The sequence below is a fragment of the Hydra vulgaris genome, chromosome 12 (assembly GCF_038396675.1).
Source record: "Hydra vulgaris chromosome 12, alternate assembly HydraT2T_AEP".
NCBI classification, from domain to species: Eukaryota; Metazoa; Cnidaria; class Hydrozoa; order Anthoathecata; family Hydridae; genus Hydra; species Hydra vulgaris.
Window position 1 is genome coordinate 7603322 of NC_088931.1, and position 18345 is coordinate 7621666.

Consider the following 18345-nt stretch of genomic DNA (forward strand, 5'->3'; position numbering starts at 1 on the left):
ATATACAAAAAATACGTATGCGTAAATCGGATCAACAATTGGAGAATTGATTTACTTATACCAAGATAAGACTAAACTTTTACTAAGACAAGGCTAAATTTTTACCAAAATGAAACTAAATTTATAATATTAGAAAACTAAATTTAAACGCTGACAGGACTAAATTTACACCAATCTAGTAGATAGATAAAATCTACATAGATCTTAAAAATTCATTATGTGGATTCTAAGTTAAAATGAGCTTTTAATCTGAACATTTGAAATTTTATTGTAAAGAATTTGTTTTTTAATTAGAAGTTTGCGTTTTAAATTCGCTACTTTAGTTTGCTACTTAATTCAAATTTGTGAATGCATTGCTTTTAAATAAAAATTTAAACAGAAAATTACATTGAATTTAATAAAGCGTCACCTAAAAAACGGGTGACGTTTTTTGAACGTCGTTATCTAAGAAACAACTCCAAGTATTCTCGCGCACTTTGTTTTGCTAGGTCAAAAATTATTTTTAAAAAGAAAGAAAACATTTTTGACATCTTACTAAGTTATAAATAAATGTTGTCTTGGATCAAATATAAAATAGACAACAGTCTAATTTAAAAAAAAAAAAAAAAAATGAAACCAGTTATTAAAAACATAAATTTGAAAAATTAACGAAAAGTTAAAAAAAAAACTTGCACGTGTTGATATAATTTTAAACTTTCAAAAAATAACAATCTTGTCACGGTTTAATGTAAAAAAAAAAAAAAATCTTTTTACGAATCAACTCAGTTATCGAAACGATCTAAACATAGTTACCAGCCCATGTCGCTTTCATGCCATTTAAAATATACCATCATTTAGAACTACTAGAAAAGAAAATATTTCAGAAATCTTTTCGGCTTAAGTAAGAAATAAAAACTTTTTCAGATAAAATTATGAACAATTTAAGAAACCACAGGTTCAACCCAGCACTATGAATTTTTATTTTAAAAAATGTGTATACATTTTAAAGAAAACAAATTAAGACAGAAATCAAAACAACATGTTTACTTTAAATAAAATAATAACGTGGATCGTATTTCGGACATGTAATTCCAAGACCCCTTTAATAAAAAAAACTTTAACAGCTAAAAAATCACAATCAATGTATGTACACTTTGCTGCAAATAATTCTATAGTCGATTAACTGTCGCATGGTGTATATATATATGTTATGCACATATAATGAAATTGCCCAGTTTGTGAAAAGACTTTGCGTATGTTGGGAAAGTATATATATTCCATTTTATAGCATTTAAGATAAAACGTTTAAGTTTGAAATCTTTTTTTAAATACGAATTCAACTCTATATATTTTAACTAATAGGTTTAAAAACTTTCATTTGATATACTTTTGATATAATTCTACTTTATTTTATTTAGTTGCGTAATTTGTTTAAACATTTACTATGCATGTTTTAAATACGTATCTTGATAAATTTAATCAATAGTTATTATAACATTGATGTATAATAAATTCAAAATATTTTCTCATTTTACAATTCGTGAATGAACTGGAAAGTTTCACAACCTTTTTGCAACATAATAGATTTTAGCTATATTCATTTTGATAAATATAAAATGTTAACAAACATAAATAAAATCCAGTACGAATTATCGGAAATGTAATTTTTAAAACTAAAAAATATTTAAAATAATAAATTTAATAATACAAAAGTTTATAATAATCTTTTTTTTTAGTTTTTTTGTTTTAATTAGTTTTATAGTTTTTAGTTTTTTTTACGTTTTTATTTTTTTTATTTTTTTATTTTTTAAATGTTTAATGAAGTATAGACATATATGTAAAAAGTTTACATGTTACAAACATTAACCTGATCATTTTTTTAAAAATTACAATTTTTAAAAAAACGTTATTGTAAAAATCACATTTTTAACTTAATTAAAAAAAAGGGGCTAAAGCATAAGTTAAACAAAGAGCGTGAAAAATAATGAAAACTATTTCATAAAACAAGTAAAAGAATGTATATTAAGTTGATGAAACGATATAAGATAAATGGCAAAAAATTGAAAAAAATAGAATAAGTTAAATTGATAAAACTATTTATTTATTCTTTTTATTTTATAAATCCATATTTAAAATTGAATAGAGTTACAATAATGAATTGTACAACTTTATTTACAATTACATAATTAATAAAAGTTAGCTAAGTACGCAGGTAAAGAACTGATTATTTATGCAGCAAGCATTGTTACGTGGAAGGTTGCGACCACTGACTCCATCGAAGAAAAGGGATTTATTTCAAACTAAGGAATTAATCCGCAACCAATACTAATTTTAAATTTAAAAATAATTTGTTCATATTTTTGGGCTAATAATGTTATTATAATACTTTGTGTCCAGGATTTTATTTTATTTGGATAACACCCACTCTGCAAAAAAACTACATTAAAGTCGTTTTGATATTTTTCGTCTTTTTTGCTTTGATTTGTTGGAATTAGAGCCTACACTATATTAACCTAAAAATAAAGCCTTGACTTTAAAAGTACATAAAAAAACGAACTGTTTATTGTTTAAAGTAGTATATTTTTTTTAAAGTAGTGTATTTGTTTAAAGTGGTGTGTCTTTTTAAAGTGGTTATTTTTTTAAAGTGGAGCGTTTTTTTAAAGAGGTGCATTTCTGTCAAGGGAGTGTAATTTTACAAAGTTGTTTTTTAAACATTATTTAAATCATCAAAAAATATTTCGTTAAAATAACATTAAAACTTAGCTTTGATGGAGCAGAAAAAAACAAATATTTGAAACAACTCCATTTTTCAAAAAAATTAAAGTTCAATATGTCCTTAATTAGATGCAAAAAAATTTAGCTGTCCCGATCTGCTCCGAAAAAAGATATGCAGATTTGAAAATGATTCGTTATACTGAAAAAACATTTTATTAACTTTTTTATGCATTAAATAAATAAATATTAGCTAGGAAATTAGGCAGTGAATTAACATGATACTTAATTTAAATATTAGCACATTTGAAAAAAAATTACTTCAAATTCTGTTCTTAAAAGAGCTTTGGCTGAAGAAGCACAACATTGTTGCAATAAAATAATATTTTTTTCATCGTGTATTTTTTTAAAAATAATAACGGCTTCATGTAAATATTAAAACGTTGCATATATAATAAAACTATTTAGTACAAATAACAAAATTTTTCAGCAATAGTAATAGGCAAAAAGTATCGCTGTTAGAAAGGAAGGCTGGAAACTTGCCGAAGACCATACGGTTTTGTCATCAAAAAACCGCTTTATTTTAATTGTGATATTTTTGTATACTTAATTTACAAAAAAAGATTTTATTTTCACAGAATCTCATGGTAGCATTAGCATTAGAGGCACTTTTTTAACTATTATATAATCAAAAAAACAGATATATATTGTATTTGGTATTTAAAAATATATTTTTTACGCGGCTTGTTATACTTAAAATATTGACAGAAATATACAAAATATAAATAAGATTTGAAATTTATTTTAAAGTTAATTTTTAGGGTTCTTAAGTTTTTGGTTTAATAAAAGTTCGTAAAAATTTTTTCGTTTAGATCGAGTATTTTAATTATACTTTTAGAGAACTTAGAATTATCAAATTTTGTAATTGTAGTGTTCTTGGACATAGGTATGTTGTTAAGATAAGGGCCGCGGTATATTAGTTTGTTACGAAGATAAGGCCGCGATATATTAGTTCGTTGTAAAGATTAGGGCCGCGATATAGAGACTTGTAATTTTTTTTTTGTATCATAAATTAAAATTTCCAATACCAAGATTGTCATATCTATTTCTACTGCTATTTCATGAAATATTCTCTTTAATAAGTATCCTTAGAAATTTAGTTGCTTTGGTTCTTTCGATAAATTTTTCATTTTATAGCAACGGTAATATAACTAGTAATATAACTTTTATAGCAACGGTAATATAACTAGTAATATAACTTTTATAGCAACGGTAATATAACTAGTAATATAACTTTTATAGCAACGGTAATATAACTAGTAATATAACTTTTATAGCAACGGTAATATAACTAGTAATATAACTTTTATAGCAACGGTAATATAACTAGTAATATAACTTTTATAGCAACGGTAATATAACTAGTAATATAACTTTTATAGCAACGGTAATATAACTAGTAATATAACTTTTATAGCAACGGTAATATAACTAGTAATATAACTTTTATAGCAACGGTAATATAACTAGTAATATAACTTTTATAGCAACGGTAATATAACTAGTAATATAACTTTTATAGCAACGGTAATATAACTAGTAATATAACTTTTATAGCAACGGTAATATAACTAGTAATATAACTTTTATAGCAACGGTAATATAACTAGTAATATAACTTTTATAGCAACGGTAATATAACTAGTAATATAACTTTTATAGCAACGGTAATATAACTAGTAATATAACTTTTATAGCAACGGTAATATAACTTTTATAGCAACGGTAATATAACTAGTAATATAACTTTTATAGCAACGGTAATATAACTTTTATAGCAACGGTAATATAACTAGTAATATAACTTTTATAGCAACGGTAATATAACTTTTATAGCAACGGTAATATAACTTTTATAGCAACGGTAATATAACTTTTATAGCAACGGTAATATAACTTTTTTCTTTGATTAGAATAGAGTAAGATGTAGTTTTTTTCTATGCTTTTTAGATTTAAACCAATTATTAAATTTTTCAAGTTCAATATTTGAAGTTTTAAAAAGTTTATTTTTTACTACCACCTGCAAACTTTATTTTTTACTACCACCTGCAAACTTTATGGCAGTTTGTTTAAGGTTTTTGGAAGATCATTAAAAATCATATAAATATTCTCCTGATAAAGAATACAGCCTAAAACTATACCAAGATCAATATTTACGGATTAAAATTTTTATTTACTCTGTTCAACTTTAATATAAATAAAAATAAAACATTGAATTAAACTTAAGCAATTTAAAATACTAATTTGATTATAGCCATTTTACCCGTTGGGCACAGAACGTCCGCTGGACGTCTAAAAGACGTTCTACGGACACGTGACGTCCACAAGACGTCATATAGACGTCCCACGGACGTCTGTGCCTGCTGGTTAAGCAAGTTTGTACAAAGTAAATATTGAGTTCCTACACGAATAATTAAAAGAGTACCAAGCGAGGATAATATAAGCAAACTTGTCCCTAGTAAGTATTGAGTTCCTATACAAACAATTAAACGTGTGCTTAGAAAGGACAACGAAGTAAAAATTAGTTTTACTTTTATTATACAAGCAGATTTTTCATATTTTGAACAAAATATATTAGGCCATCTTTAACACGTTTATAAGAATCTTAAAAAGCTTTAAATGCATAAAGTTGAGCACTCCATCTTTATCATCACTCCATCTTGTTGAAAAAACATTTTAAAATACTTTACTGTTTTCAATATTTTATTTTATTATCAACTAATGATATGTTGAACATTCAAATATATTTATAACTTTTTAAGCAAAACCTTTACCATTTTGTATTTTAAAGTGCTACAAACTCATTCAAGTCTGGTTGCAAAGCAGCGCTTAGTTATTCTTGGATCGCATTTGTGATATATAAAATTGATTTAATTATGACAGAAATGCAAAAAAATGTTTTTGGATTCAGATGAGTTCTTAAGATTGATTTCAGACCCGAAAATTTTGATGGGTTATTATATTAATGAAATTTTTTTCAGAATCTGGGACTCAAAAGATGACATTACTGGGAATATCTAAAACAGTTAAGAGATCTGCATGCGTTTTGGAAATGCAGACTCTCTAGACTTTAAATAAAAAAGAACCTTTTAGTGGCAATAAAAAAGAACTTTTTAGACCCCTCCTTTCCCTTTTATCACAAAGTGTCACAAAATATCAATCCTTGCCCCCACACCTTCTACTAACTTGTCATAGTGCAGTGAAATTTATTTTTTGATGAAAAAAAACAACAACTATTCTTCTCTTTAATCAATATTTTTAAAGTGCTTAATGTTTTCCAAAACAAGATAAAGATGCTTTAAAACAATTTAGCACATCTATAAAAAAAACATCAATATAATTAGATTTGTCAACTTCTAAAACGTTTTTGTCTAGCCATTTACTCTTTCAAAGCTTTCATTGTCTTTTAAGAAAGCATATACTTCATTAACTTCCCTGAATAATTTTCTTTTCCTTAAATTTTGGGGAACTTTTTTCTCTTTTAGATAAACTATTTATAATTGTTATGCAAAGTTAATGATGCAAAACAAATGCTGAACTTTTTACACACTCTACTCCGAATATTGTTTTTGATACTAGTGTTAGTCAAATGAAATGTTTTTTGGAACAAAATGTAGAAATAAAAAAAACTTTTCTTTAAAACTGTATGTCAGTTATTTTTCCACAAGAGTCCAAATGTGATAAAAAAAAGTCTTGAAAGCTGGCCTAAAACTAAGACCATTTTATGTTCAACTAGATTGAATGCATTTCTGTGTGGTGCATTTGTGGCAGTTATTAAAAAATCCAAAGAGAAAGTGAGGAAGTTATAAACGGGCATTTCAATTGCTTTTTGATACATGCAATTTTCATTGGTCTCACGTCAGTAAGCATTATATCATTTGGCTTTTGGTGGTTATCATTCGAATCAAACATAATTTCTAAAAATCGCGGTAGTTCATGCGGTTTTGCACTGTCGTATTTCAATACTCAGCAGACTTTGAATGCTTGACAAATCTTATAGAAATATAGAAAGGAACCGTGTAGAACAGAAGTTCTTTTGTCAATTTTAAAATCCTAACATATTTATGGAATGACAAAATCTTATTTTATATTTCGTATGCATAATCAAGGTAGTGAGCAAAGTAGCTGCTGGGAGACCAATTTGCACATTTGCTTTGTCACCTTGACTCACTAAAGAAACTTCTGATGGTTCCAAAAATGAAATCAATTCCTTCAAACTCTTGATTGAGAATTTGATGTGTGAGTATTTTTTGGTACAAGATGATATTAAGCTTCCAAGAAAGATAGAAGATTATATTAAGCTTCTTCCAACTATAAAGCCTTCTTTTTGCAAAACCTTTGTCAACAAAGTCTTTTATCAACTTATCAAGAGATTTGATGATTTCAGATTTCAGAGTTTTGATGTCTTCATGGTTTCAAACCATTATAAAGATATTATAAAACAATTTAAAACCACTAATATACACTTATAAGTGGCAGCTAGATTTATGAAATTATTAAAGCTTATATATGTTTGCTTTAATAATTTCATAAATCTAGCTGCCACTAGGCGCCACTTTGGTTTTCTTTTACGTTTAAACTCTATTACCTAACAAAAAATCTGTAATGGCGCTCAAAAATCTTTATTTGCACAAAATTTATCCTAATTTAAACTTTGTTCGTATTAATTTAGCGCTTGTCAAACCAAATGGATTTAAAAATCTATTTTGATTGGTTTAGTTGTGGCTATTCATTTTAGATGTTGAAATGCTTTTTTTTTTAAGGCTTAATGAGTGTCACAAGAAACAAAATTCATTAATTTGTTTAAATCAACAGCCTGTCAATACATGAAAAAGAATACAGCATACTTGTATACGACTTTATTAAAGAAGAAGGTTTGGAGTTTCAAAGCGAAAAGTTTGAGAGTCAATTTCGTTTATTTATTTTGATTATGGTAAGAGATGGATCCAAAGTAAATTAACTGGTACAAAGTTTATTTGAAACAATTTAGCTTGGGTTGAAAATGATTTTAATACCACATTAATGAAGGATAGTAAAAATAAACAACTCGGCAGACCTACATTATCATTATCATTTCAAGAATCATCATCAAAAACAAAGCAAAGAAAAGTTGCAACTTTGTCACCTTCAAATTCTTGTAAGTTGTTTGCTAAGCTTGTACTACTTGTAGTATATGCTACATGTAGTACATATGCTACAATCTATATACATTGTCAAAGATTTTTGGTAATTGTGAATGCATGGGAACAATATGACCATACAAATTTTAAAAATTCTGTAGGCGCTCACAAAATCTGCTAATTAGAAAAACTAATTAATTAAGCTAGAATGTAATTTTTTTCTACAGGAAAACAAGTTTATCTAGCAACGTGTAATAGCACGTGTAATAACACTAGTTAATCATATTAAACTTAAATAAGTTTTCTTTTCACGAGCAAGGATCTCATAATAAAACACGTGCTAAATAGTGTACATGGTACAAATAAAACATATACAACTAGTAAAAGTTAGGCGCTGCTAATCTAAATTAGGTATCCATAGCAATTAAATAAAAAATATATTCACTTTTTAAAAAAGCACAACCTCATATTGGTACTTTTGTAAAACTTGGTAAACATAGCACTTGTAAATATATCTTCCAATGCCAAAACTAGATTTTTGCCATCCGAAATTTAGTATCCATAGCAACGAATTAAAGAAATAACACCTTCATAAGAAGCACAGACATCATATTATTACTCATCCTAATTTTAGTCAACATAGCCCTAATATTAAATTAGTTATGAATTTTGTCCAGTAAAAGTGAATTTTGGCCCACTGTGCAGTGGCACCGTATGTGTCTATCTGAATACTTTTTTTAATTACTATATATAATCACTATATTTTATTTACAGTTTACTTTCTTTAATAATAGAAGGGGGTCAAGCCTTTTTATGAATTCACAAACTAGCAACAATCCTAGGATGATCTTTTAAAATTGCAACCAATGTTTTTTTTTCTTCTTTTCTAGAGACACTTTCTTTTATATATGAATTACTTTAATTTTTTTTTTTAATTCACTTTTTTTTCTAAATCTTTGATTTTTGAGATTTCACATTTAAAAAGCGTGGAAAATTTCTCTCAAAGCAACAGCGTAATAAGTTCTGATTCCACAATTGATACGTTACTGGCCAATACGTCTTGCTTTGGTTGAAGTGTATGTTTTCATGTGATGACACAATACTTGAAAACTTAGATATTTAAGAAGTGAAACTATTTACTTAAAAAACTGGAACTGATAAGGTTAAAAAAAAAAAAAGGTCTTTGATTGAATTTTTATTTTAAACTATTGATAAGTTTGAAGAAGTTTGCTATAGTTCCCTTGAGTTTTTTTTTTCTGGAACTCATAACTTGTCATTTATCTGGATCATTTTTGATCGAGTTCCAAAAGATATTGCATTCATTATATCATTTTGTATATCATTAGTAGATATCGTTAACATAAAAAAGAAAAAAGCAATGACCTAAAAATTGATCGTAGTGGAAGCCCTCAAGTAGATAGATAGATATCTATCTACTTGAGGGCTTCCATACAATTCCAATATAAAAGTTTTCTTTACAAAATTGTTAACGTAGCAAATTGACTGCAGCAAGCAGAAGACAATGGTCTAATCATCTTGCCCCGTTAATTTCAGTAATATTTTGCAATCAATATCAATTAAATATAAAGTAAACACAAGTTATAAGATATTTGTAGCACATAACTATAATTATATATAAATATAAAAATTCGTTTAATTAAAATAGCTAAGTAAATGTATCTTTATAAATATAAATAAAATTAAATGCAATTTTATAAATATAATCATAAACACTTTCAGCTATTGTGTAAATAAAAAAAATTTCGAGACGTGTAAAAATTTTAAAAATAAGGGGTTGTTTCAGTAATGTTGAGGTCAGTAACTGTTGTTTAACAACACATTTAAAATGTTGAATTAAGTTTATCGTTTTAATCTCATTAGGGACAAATGAGTTCCACAACTGTGGTCCTCTTCTAGATATTGAGAATTTGGATTGTCTCAAAGATATTTTTGGAATATAGTAGTTCTGCTTAGAATGTTTTGTTTCGTATTTATGATCAATAAGTTGGAAGTAATTATGGAATATTTTTGTTACCAAATTTTTTTTTAATTTAATTTTTATTTAAGTATTACTCCTTGGAACTTTACAGAAAACGCTCTTTTTAATTTTGTTTTGTCAACTAAAATATCTGGAAGTTTTAATGGTAATGTGTCTGACTTTGATGCTTTTGCAAAAAGAATGTATTTGCTTTTTTCGATGTTCAAGGAAAGTTTGTTGGCCTTCAACCAATCGCTTAGCTCTTCAAGCTCCTGATTTACTGTGTAAAAAATAGTTTTAATATTTGCCTTCGACAAATCGATAAATACTCCAAGTGTATATTGGTTTTTGTCAAATCCATTTAAAAATTCGTTAACTAACTTTATTAATGCACGTTCAGCTGAATGGTCTTTTTTAAATCCGTATTAGTTATAAAAAAGGATATTGTGATTTTGGAGTTATGTAAAAAGTCTGTTATACATTATGCCCTCTAATACTTTCGAGAAAACTATAGGCCTATCTCCATACATGAAAGTATGGAGATGGGCCTATAGTTTGATAAAGTAGAGTTACCTCGGCTTCTAAATATCGGAACTACGCGTGCTAATTTAAGTGTTCAGGAAAAACTCCATTGTATTGTTTTAAATGCATTTCGAAGCTGACCAGAAGATAAGTCAAACTCGTCCATTACAAAATCCACTTCTTTTAAATATGAACTAAATATTTTTTTTACTTAAGAAAAATAAATTTTTAAAATACTATTGTTAAAGCTTTCAACAATCTTTTTTTGATCATTAACAGCAATGCTTTTGTTATCGGTGTTTAAATGGTTTGGCAGGATATTACTTGGATCAATCTTTTCCTTTCCTATTACTTCTTTTGTAACATCTCATGTTTTTTTATTATTTCCAATATTATTTTGTAAAAGTTTTGAATAATAATTTTTTTTAGCTTGCTTCTTAAGTTTTTTAAAAAGATTTTTATAACTTTTGTATTTTTTTTCATTTTTGTAAGTTTTTTTTTTTAAATATTTTTCGTAGAGTTTTCGTTTTTTCTTGGAAGATTTGATGAAGCGTTGTGAAATCCATGGACTTTGTAAGTTTTTGAGCTTGACTCTTTTTTCTTGCTTTGGAAATGTTTTTCATATGCATTACTGAAACCGCAGATAAAATGTTTATAAGCTTTATTGCGCTTTTATAGTTAATAAGATGTTCCCAGTTTATTTGCAATAAGTGATTTATCTATTTTATCTATTTCCCTTTTTGTTGCACATATTATTTTGTTTGGTATCCTGTCTGATTTTACTTTGCATATTAAATTAGGAGTTAAAAAGATTGCAAATGATCACTTACATCGGTTTTTATGATCCCACTTTGAGTGTTATATTTTGAAAAATTGTTATTAAAGATATTGTGTATGAGTGTTTCAGTTTGATGAGTAACGCGAGTTGGTTTGTTAATTATGGTAATATACTATGTTGATAAAATTTATAGAAATTTTAACTTTATAATCAGTTTTTATGCCTTAAAGGTTTATATTGAAGTCCCCATTAAGTATAGTTGTTTATTTCATACAGTTTCTAAATACTGTTCTAAATATTTTTCAAACAATTATATATTACCACTAGGTGGTCTATATATTGCAGTTAAAAAAACGTTGTGTTCCTTTTTTCTTATTATTAATCAGTTTTAAGGTTAATGACTCACATTCTTTACTACAAGGGCTAATATTTTCTGTTTTTTTAAATTGCAGTGTATTGTAGATAAAAAAACAAATATTGCCGCCCGCACCTTTACCTCTGGCTCGATGAATTGATTTATACTCTGTCAATTGAAGAATCGAATTATTGGAATCTTTATCTCGACACCAAGTTTCTATAAGGCAAGTTACCTTAAATTCATATTTTATGTTTTATAGCATAGATTTAAAATTTTTGAAATTTTTTTCAGACTTCTAATGTTTAAAGTTAATGACATAAATGATGGTTGCGTTGAGCCTATATAACAAGATACTTCCTCAACACTAGAGTAACAAGACTCAATATAAATATCCTCAAAAAGATAAAACTTAATACAAAAAGTAATACTTAACTATCGTGAAACAGATAGTTAAGTATTACTTTTTGTTGTAGTGTTTGTTTCTAATTATTAAGTTAACGGCGAAGACATTTTAAATTGTTATTTCTTATTTCATAAGTATCCAGTTTATAATAAAGAATCTCGTGGTCAACTACGTCAAATGCTTTCGAAAATTCAAGAAACAACCCTGGAGTGTATTTATTTTTATTAAACTAATATAAAATTTTCTAATTTGTTTTTAACTGAATAATGTTCTAATTATTTTTGACCGATTTATGACGCTTTCAATTTTGACCGATTAATGTCGTTTTCAATTCCGACCGATTTATTTTTCAACCGATTATTGAGATTTTTCTATCCAACCGATTAATTATTAAAATATAATTTTAATTTAGTTTTGTATGTCTTTTTTTACGCGGCGATTTACATTTAACTTAATGGGTTATTTAAATTTTTTAAATTAGGACTCTGCGAGGGAAAACTTTTGATCTTTTCTTTTCACGATAAAAACGTATTTATATACGATATACCTAAAGAAAAAAAATTATAATAAGGGATCGCACAGTGGGCCAGAATGCACTTTTACTGGACAAAATTCATAACTAATTTAATATTAGAGCTATATTCACTAAAATTAGTATGAGTACTAATATGATGTCTGCGCTTTTTATGAAGGTAATATTTTTTTATTTCGTTGCTATGGATACCTTTATTTTGCTTAGCAACAACCTACTTTTGTTATCTGCAGATATTTTATAAGTGCTATATTCACTAAATTTGGCATGAGTACCAATATGAGATCACACTTCTTACAGAAGTGGTAATTTTTTAAATTTAGTTGTTATGGATACTTATATTGCTTAGTTACCGGATACTTTCCTTAGTTACAAAGTGGTAAATTGATATTTGAATATCTTATCGGATTTTTGACCCACCTATATTGAATAAAAATTGAGTATTTAGGTAAATAATGTTTTAGGAATAATAAAAGCAAAAAATAGTGCAAAAAAACGTTATCAATTTTAAATTACATCAAAAAATTATAAAACAATAATATCGTTTGAAGATTGTTTAAGTAATTGTAAAACATCTGAAGGAAATGCTTTATGATTTGTTTGGTGTGGTGTTGATTTACGCAATGATGAAAAACAGGATCACTGGAAACTAGGAGTCTATTGATAAGATCAGTATTTGTTGCTTTTCTGGATGTTTTTCGGCTGAAATTTTCGCGATAAGATTTAAAGTCTTTATTTCTAGCCTCTTGAGCTTCCTCTGACATAAGTCCGATGGGTAATGTAAGGCTTTTAATTATGTCATGTCCATGTATCAATACTTTGTGAACTGATTGAGCCATGTAATACCATGGATAAAGGGACACATATAGTCTAAAAGTGTCAAAACAATAATCCTTGAACTTTAAGCAGTCTATTTCATATCCTGAAGAGAGCGTTACCAAGATAGTGTAAAATCTGAATATAAGGTTTTGGTCAATACCCAGAATTTCAGCTGTTTGTTCATATGCTGCAAAAGCACGCCTTGAGGTATTGCCATCATTACTTGTTCCAGAACCACCACTTTTAGGGAAATCAACAACAAGTCCCATTTTGTTCATAAAATCAGTCTGAATCTTTTGTTTAGCTACAGATGCCTTTTTTTTGTGTTCTTTAGATCTTGCTTGACACTTTCTTGTTTCTTTTTTATATGCAATGTGCAATAACATCTCAAAAAATCGAATCCATGCATGAAGACTGGAAAGACCATATTTGAACTCTCTGTTAGTATAATCTATATTAAGGATATCAAGACTATTCATATTTTTTGGAGAGACACCACACACTGAACAGCATTGGTATGAGTTATTTTTTTCAGATAATAATGTTTGAACCTTCCCATCAATCATTGTAAGTTCAATAATACAATTCACTTCAATAGAAGATCCGCAAACCTCTAATAAAATCATACCCAAGCTTTCTATCTCACTTTTAATGTACTGATCTTCTTCAATCACAGATTCCTTGGATTCCATTTTGTATGCAAATCTTATGGGTCTACAATAGGCTGTGGAGGACGACTTTTGATTTCTCCAAATAGGCACCTTTTCGTTGCTGTTGTTAAATCCAGTCAAATCCAATGGGACAAGACAAGTAATAAATAATGATTCTTCACGCTTTAAATCTCTGTTAATGTCGGGTTCTGATAAAACTTGTTTATAAATGCTTTGGCCAGTAGCACCATCAAAACCAGCCTTACACGTTAGTGTCATTGTTTTTATTGCTTTGTCGTTCAATATCAAGTGCCATAGCACAGGTTCCTGAACTGCACAGATTCTTTGCAAAGTATGAGTCATTAAATCTTTTAAAGGAACTGAAGCTGAATAGTCCTTTACTGTTATGTTTGCAGGATAACATTTCAATTTTGCATCTCTGACATCATTGTAAGCGGGGTAGATGTTATATTCTTTCTCCAAGGCTCCGCTTCTAATCAATTGATAGGAAGCTTTTGTCAGACTTGCATCAATTATTAAAGCCAGTGCTTCGTCTGCTGAATATTTAGTTGCTTTATCTGTATTTGATATATTTAAAACATTCTTGGCAGCAATAATAACAGATTCATCTCTAAATTTTTTATTAGCAGCAAAAAATAATTCATTGGATGAATGAGATTCAATTAAACAAGATACACGCCGTTTTTTAGTTTTATTAGAACTATTATCAAATGCAACTGGTTTTCGACCACGTCTACTTGCAGTTAGTTCATTGTCTTTTTTTCTGACAATTAAATTTCATTAAGCCAGTTCACAAACTTCTTTTCAAAATTTTTCACAGTATAGTTTGCAGATTTCCCCTTTTTTTTATACAAGTAAACAAATCGTTGAACAGCATGTCTAAAATCAACGTCTTTAAAAGCAGCAAATTTTGGCTGAATAAATTTTAATATATCTTCAGTAATATTTTGTTTTGAAATACTAAGATTGTTTTTTTGGAGAAAATTATGAATGTCTAAGTTTAACAAAACCATATCTAAATAATTATTGTAACAAGTATTTTGTATTTAAAAGTAAAATGTTATAATATATATGCCGCCTGGACTACTAATACTTGTTAGTAATTAAGTTACTACAAGTGTTAGTAATTAAAATTAAAAGTAATTAAATTACTGTCAGTGTTAGTAATTAAATTACTAACAACTACCGAAAATATGTTGTTGCTATGTTATGCAAAGTAAGGTATCCATAGTAACCAAAAAAAGTTAACCTCATAAGAATTCTGAATCTCATTTTAATACATACTCCCAATATTGTGTATTTAGGGCAAGTAAAATACTGTTAAAACAACGTTAATGTAAAAATGAGTTGTTGCTATGCAAAATTTAGTACCATAGCAACCAAGTTAAAACATACATAAAATCTGAACGGGGATTTAAGGGGACGAGCAATCAATTAAAACTCGCTTGAAGCATCATATAGCTCAAATAAATATAAGACAACACATGGCAAATTGTGGTAATTATTAGTTATTGTGCGGCAAAAAATAAGTTTCTTAAGAAATTTTTTTTTTTAATCTGTGATTTTCAAAGTATAACTGAGATAACATGCTATGACAAATTTATTTCACACATTGGTTTTTCTTATCTCTAAATACTCTAGAATAACATGTACTAATTTTTTGTTTCAAAAACGTAGATGTTATTGAAATATAACACAACGTTGATGTCACCGTTAATTACTTATTTATAATTTTTTATTTTTTTTAATTTATCTCAATATTCAAATGCTTAGAGTCCTGGTAACTAAGGGATTTAATATAAATAAATTATCAATAGATTTCTCCTAATATATGCAGATACTAAAATTAAATAGGTTTTCAAGATTAGACAACTAAAATTTTTCCCATTTTGTCCACCTACTGGCCCACTGTGGATCGTCCTTAAAATACGCAACGCAAGTTATCTTTAAAAAACAGAAGTATTAAGCTCAATTACGCGGCGATTTACATTTAACTTAATGGGTTATTTAAATTTTTTAAATTAGGACTCTGCGAGGGAAAACTTTTGATCTTTTTTGTTTTGTTTTGTAAAAGTTTGCGTTACGTAATTTATGGACGATCCCTAATAAAACTTCCCACGGCCTATAATTTTTATTTAAATCAAATAAAATTTCTAAAATACTTAAGATATTTTATTAAGTTAAGACTAATACTAATCCTACATTTGATAAATTTCAATAAAATCCAATAAACAAAAAGCTAATACAAACGACAGCAAACAGGTTTTGTTATTTTAACAAAACAGATCGAAATGTAACTCTGTTGTCATAGTGAGTTATAAAAATGAACAATTTTTAACTCACAATGCTACCAATCAATGTTAGAATATGTTAGAATTATATATATATATATATATATATATATATATATATATATATATATATATATATATATATATATATATATATATATATATATATAATATATATATATATATATATATATATATATATATATATATACTTATATAGGACCGGGGCTAGTTGGCCGCAGGGGTAAGTTGACGAACTGCGTTTATCTTCAGAGCTTTTCACCAGAAAGTGACAAAAATTACCCGGAACCTTCCTAGTTAAATGGAATTCATCATTTAATGTTAATTATATGTATTGTCAGGATTCGCGCATGCGCATGGGAGATATTAAGATTTATGTGTTTTTTAGACAAAAACGTAACATTTGAAACACCGCTTCCTTTTTACTTTACACAATTAGTTTATTATATCCAGTCAGACTTTTTTTCAAAGTTGCCATTTTTCAGGATCTATAGACTGTTTATTGAAAAAAAGGCTTTCGGGGTAAGTTCGCTCATAACATTTACTATGGAAAAAAAAAACGATTTTTATAAAATTAATTTTTTTTTATTTTTTAACAATGTTGAAAAAATTTATTCTTACAAAAAGATTTAAAAAAGATTTTTTTTAGGTTTTTTTTTCACAGATAAAAAGTGGGCTACTCTTTTGGCAGTTAAACGTAATAATATTTGGTACCAGGTAAAAGTAATATTAATATTTTGGCTATAATTTGTTGCCAAAATTAATAGTAAAAAAATTTTTATTAATTTTGCACTTAATAGTACATTAATAATCATTTTTATAATTTGCGCCAACTTACCTTGTGGTGGGGTAATTTGGCGCTATTTTTTTTTTTTTTTTTGAGGGCCCGGAAGACCCCAAGAACTTTTTTTTGTAAATGAATGCAAATTTTATAAGTTACCCAAATTCATACTCCTTGAGGCTACACTTTAATATTTTCAAAAAAATATATATATAAAAAGATATAACTGACCACTTTCTAGTTTTTCTGGTAACAAATTCTGCAACCCTTTAACAAGTCCGTGGATGACGAGAGGACTCGTTAAGGAAACAAAAACTTTACCAAAAATTAAAAAAAAAAGAACTACAAAAATGAAATAAAATACAAAAAATATAAAAATTCTTTTGAAAAGTTGAAAAAGCAATCCAAAAAAAATTACCACTCTTCATTGCCTAATAAAACATTTGGAAATGCAAGGAAAACATAGAATGTAATTAAAGAAACAGGAGTGGGAAATGTGAAAAGTGTTAATCTGCCAAAAAGATTGTAAATTGATGATAATAGAGGAGATGCTTTTGTTAATATAAAAATTGCAGAAACATTTAATAACTTTTTTATAAATATAGGAAAACACCTTGCAGGTGCAATTCCTGAGGGAAAAAAATCATTTAAATCCTTTTTGAAAAAATCTGATTCCTTCATGTAGGAGTCGGAGCTTTTAATTGATGAACTTCGACTAGTGATTAGTATGCTGAAAACAAATAAAAGTGCGGGTCTAGATGAAATTAACCCTGATGTTGTAAAAGCGGTCTCAGATATTATAGAGAAACTTCTTTTTAAAATTTGTAATCTTTCCCTAAAAAAAAAAGCATTTTTCCTGACCAACTAAAATTAGCAAAAATAATTCCGATATACAAAAGTGGTGATGACTCGATAAAATCTAACTACAGACCAATTTCCATATTTTCCTGTTTTTCTAAAATACCAGAGTGTATTATGTGCAACAGACTGTTCAATTATCTTGAAAAAAAATAACATTCTTTATCATAAACAGTTTGGTTTTCGCAACAACCATTCCACGGAACATGAAGTAATTGATCTTGCCAACCAAATTTTAAATGGTTTTGATAACAGCAGTTACACACTCGGAATTTTTCTAAGTCTATCAAAACCATTTGATACTAACAACCACAAGATTCTTATTTATAAAATACGCAATTATGGAGTAATTCACTCCAACTTAAAGTGGCTGCAATGTTATATACAAAATCGTAAACAAGGAGTACCATATGACTTAACATGTTCCCCATTTGAATCAATAAGTTGCGGATTTCCCCAAGG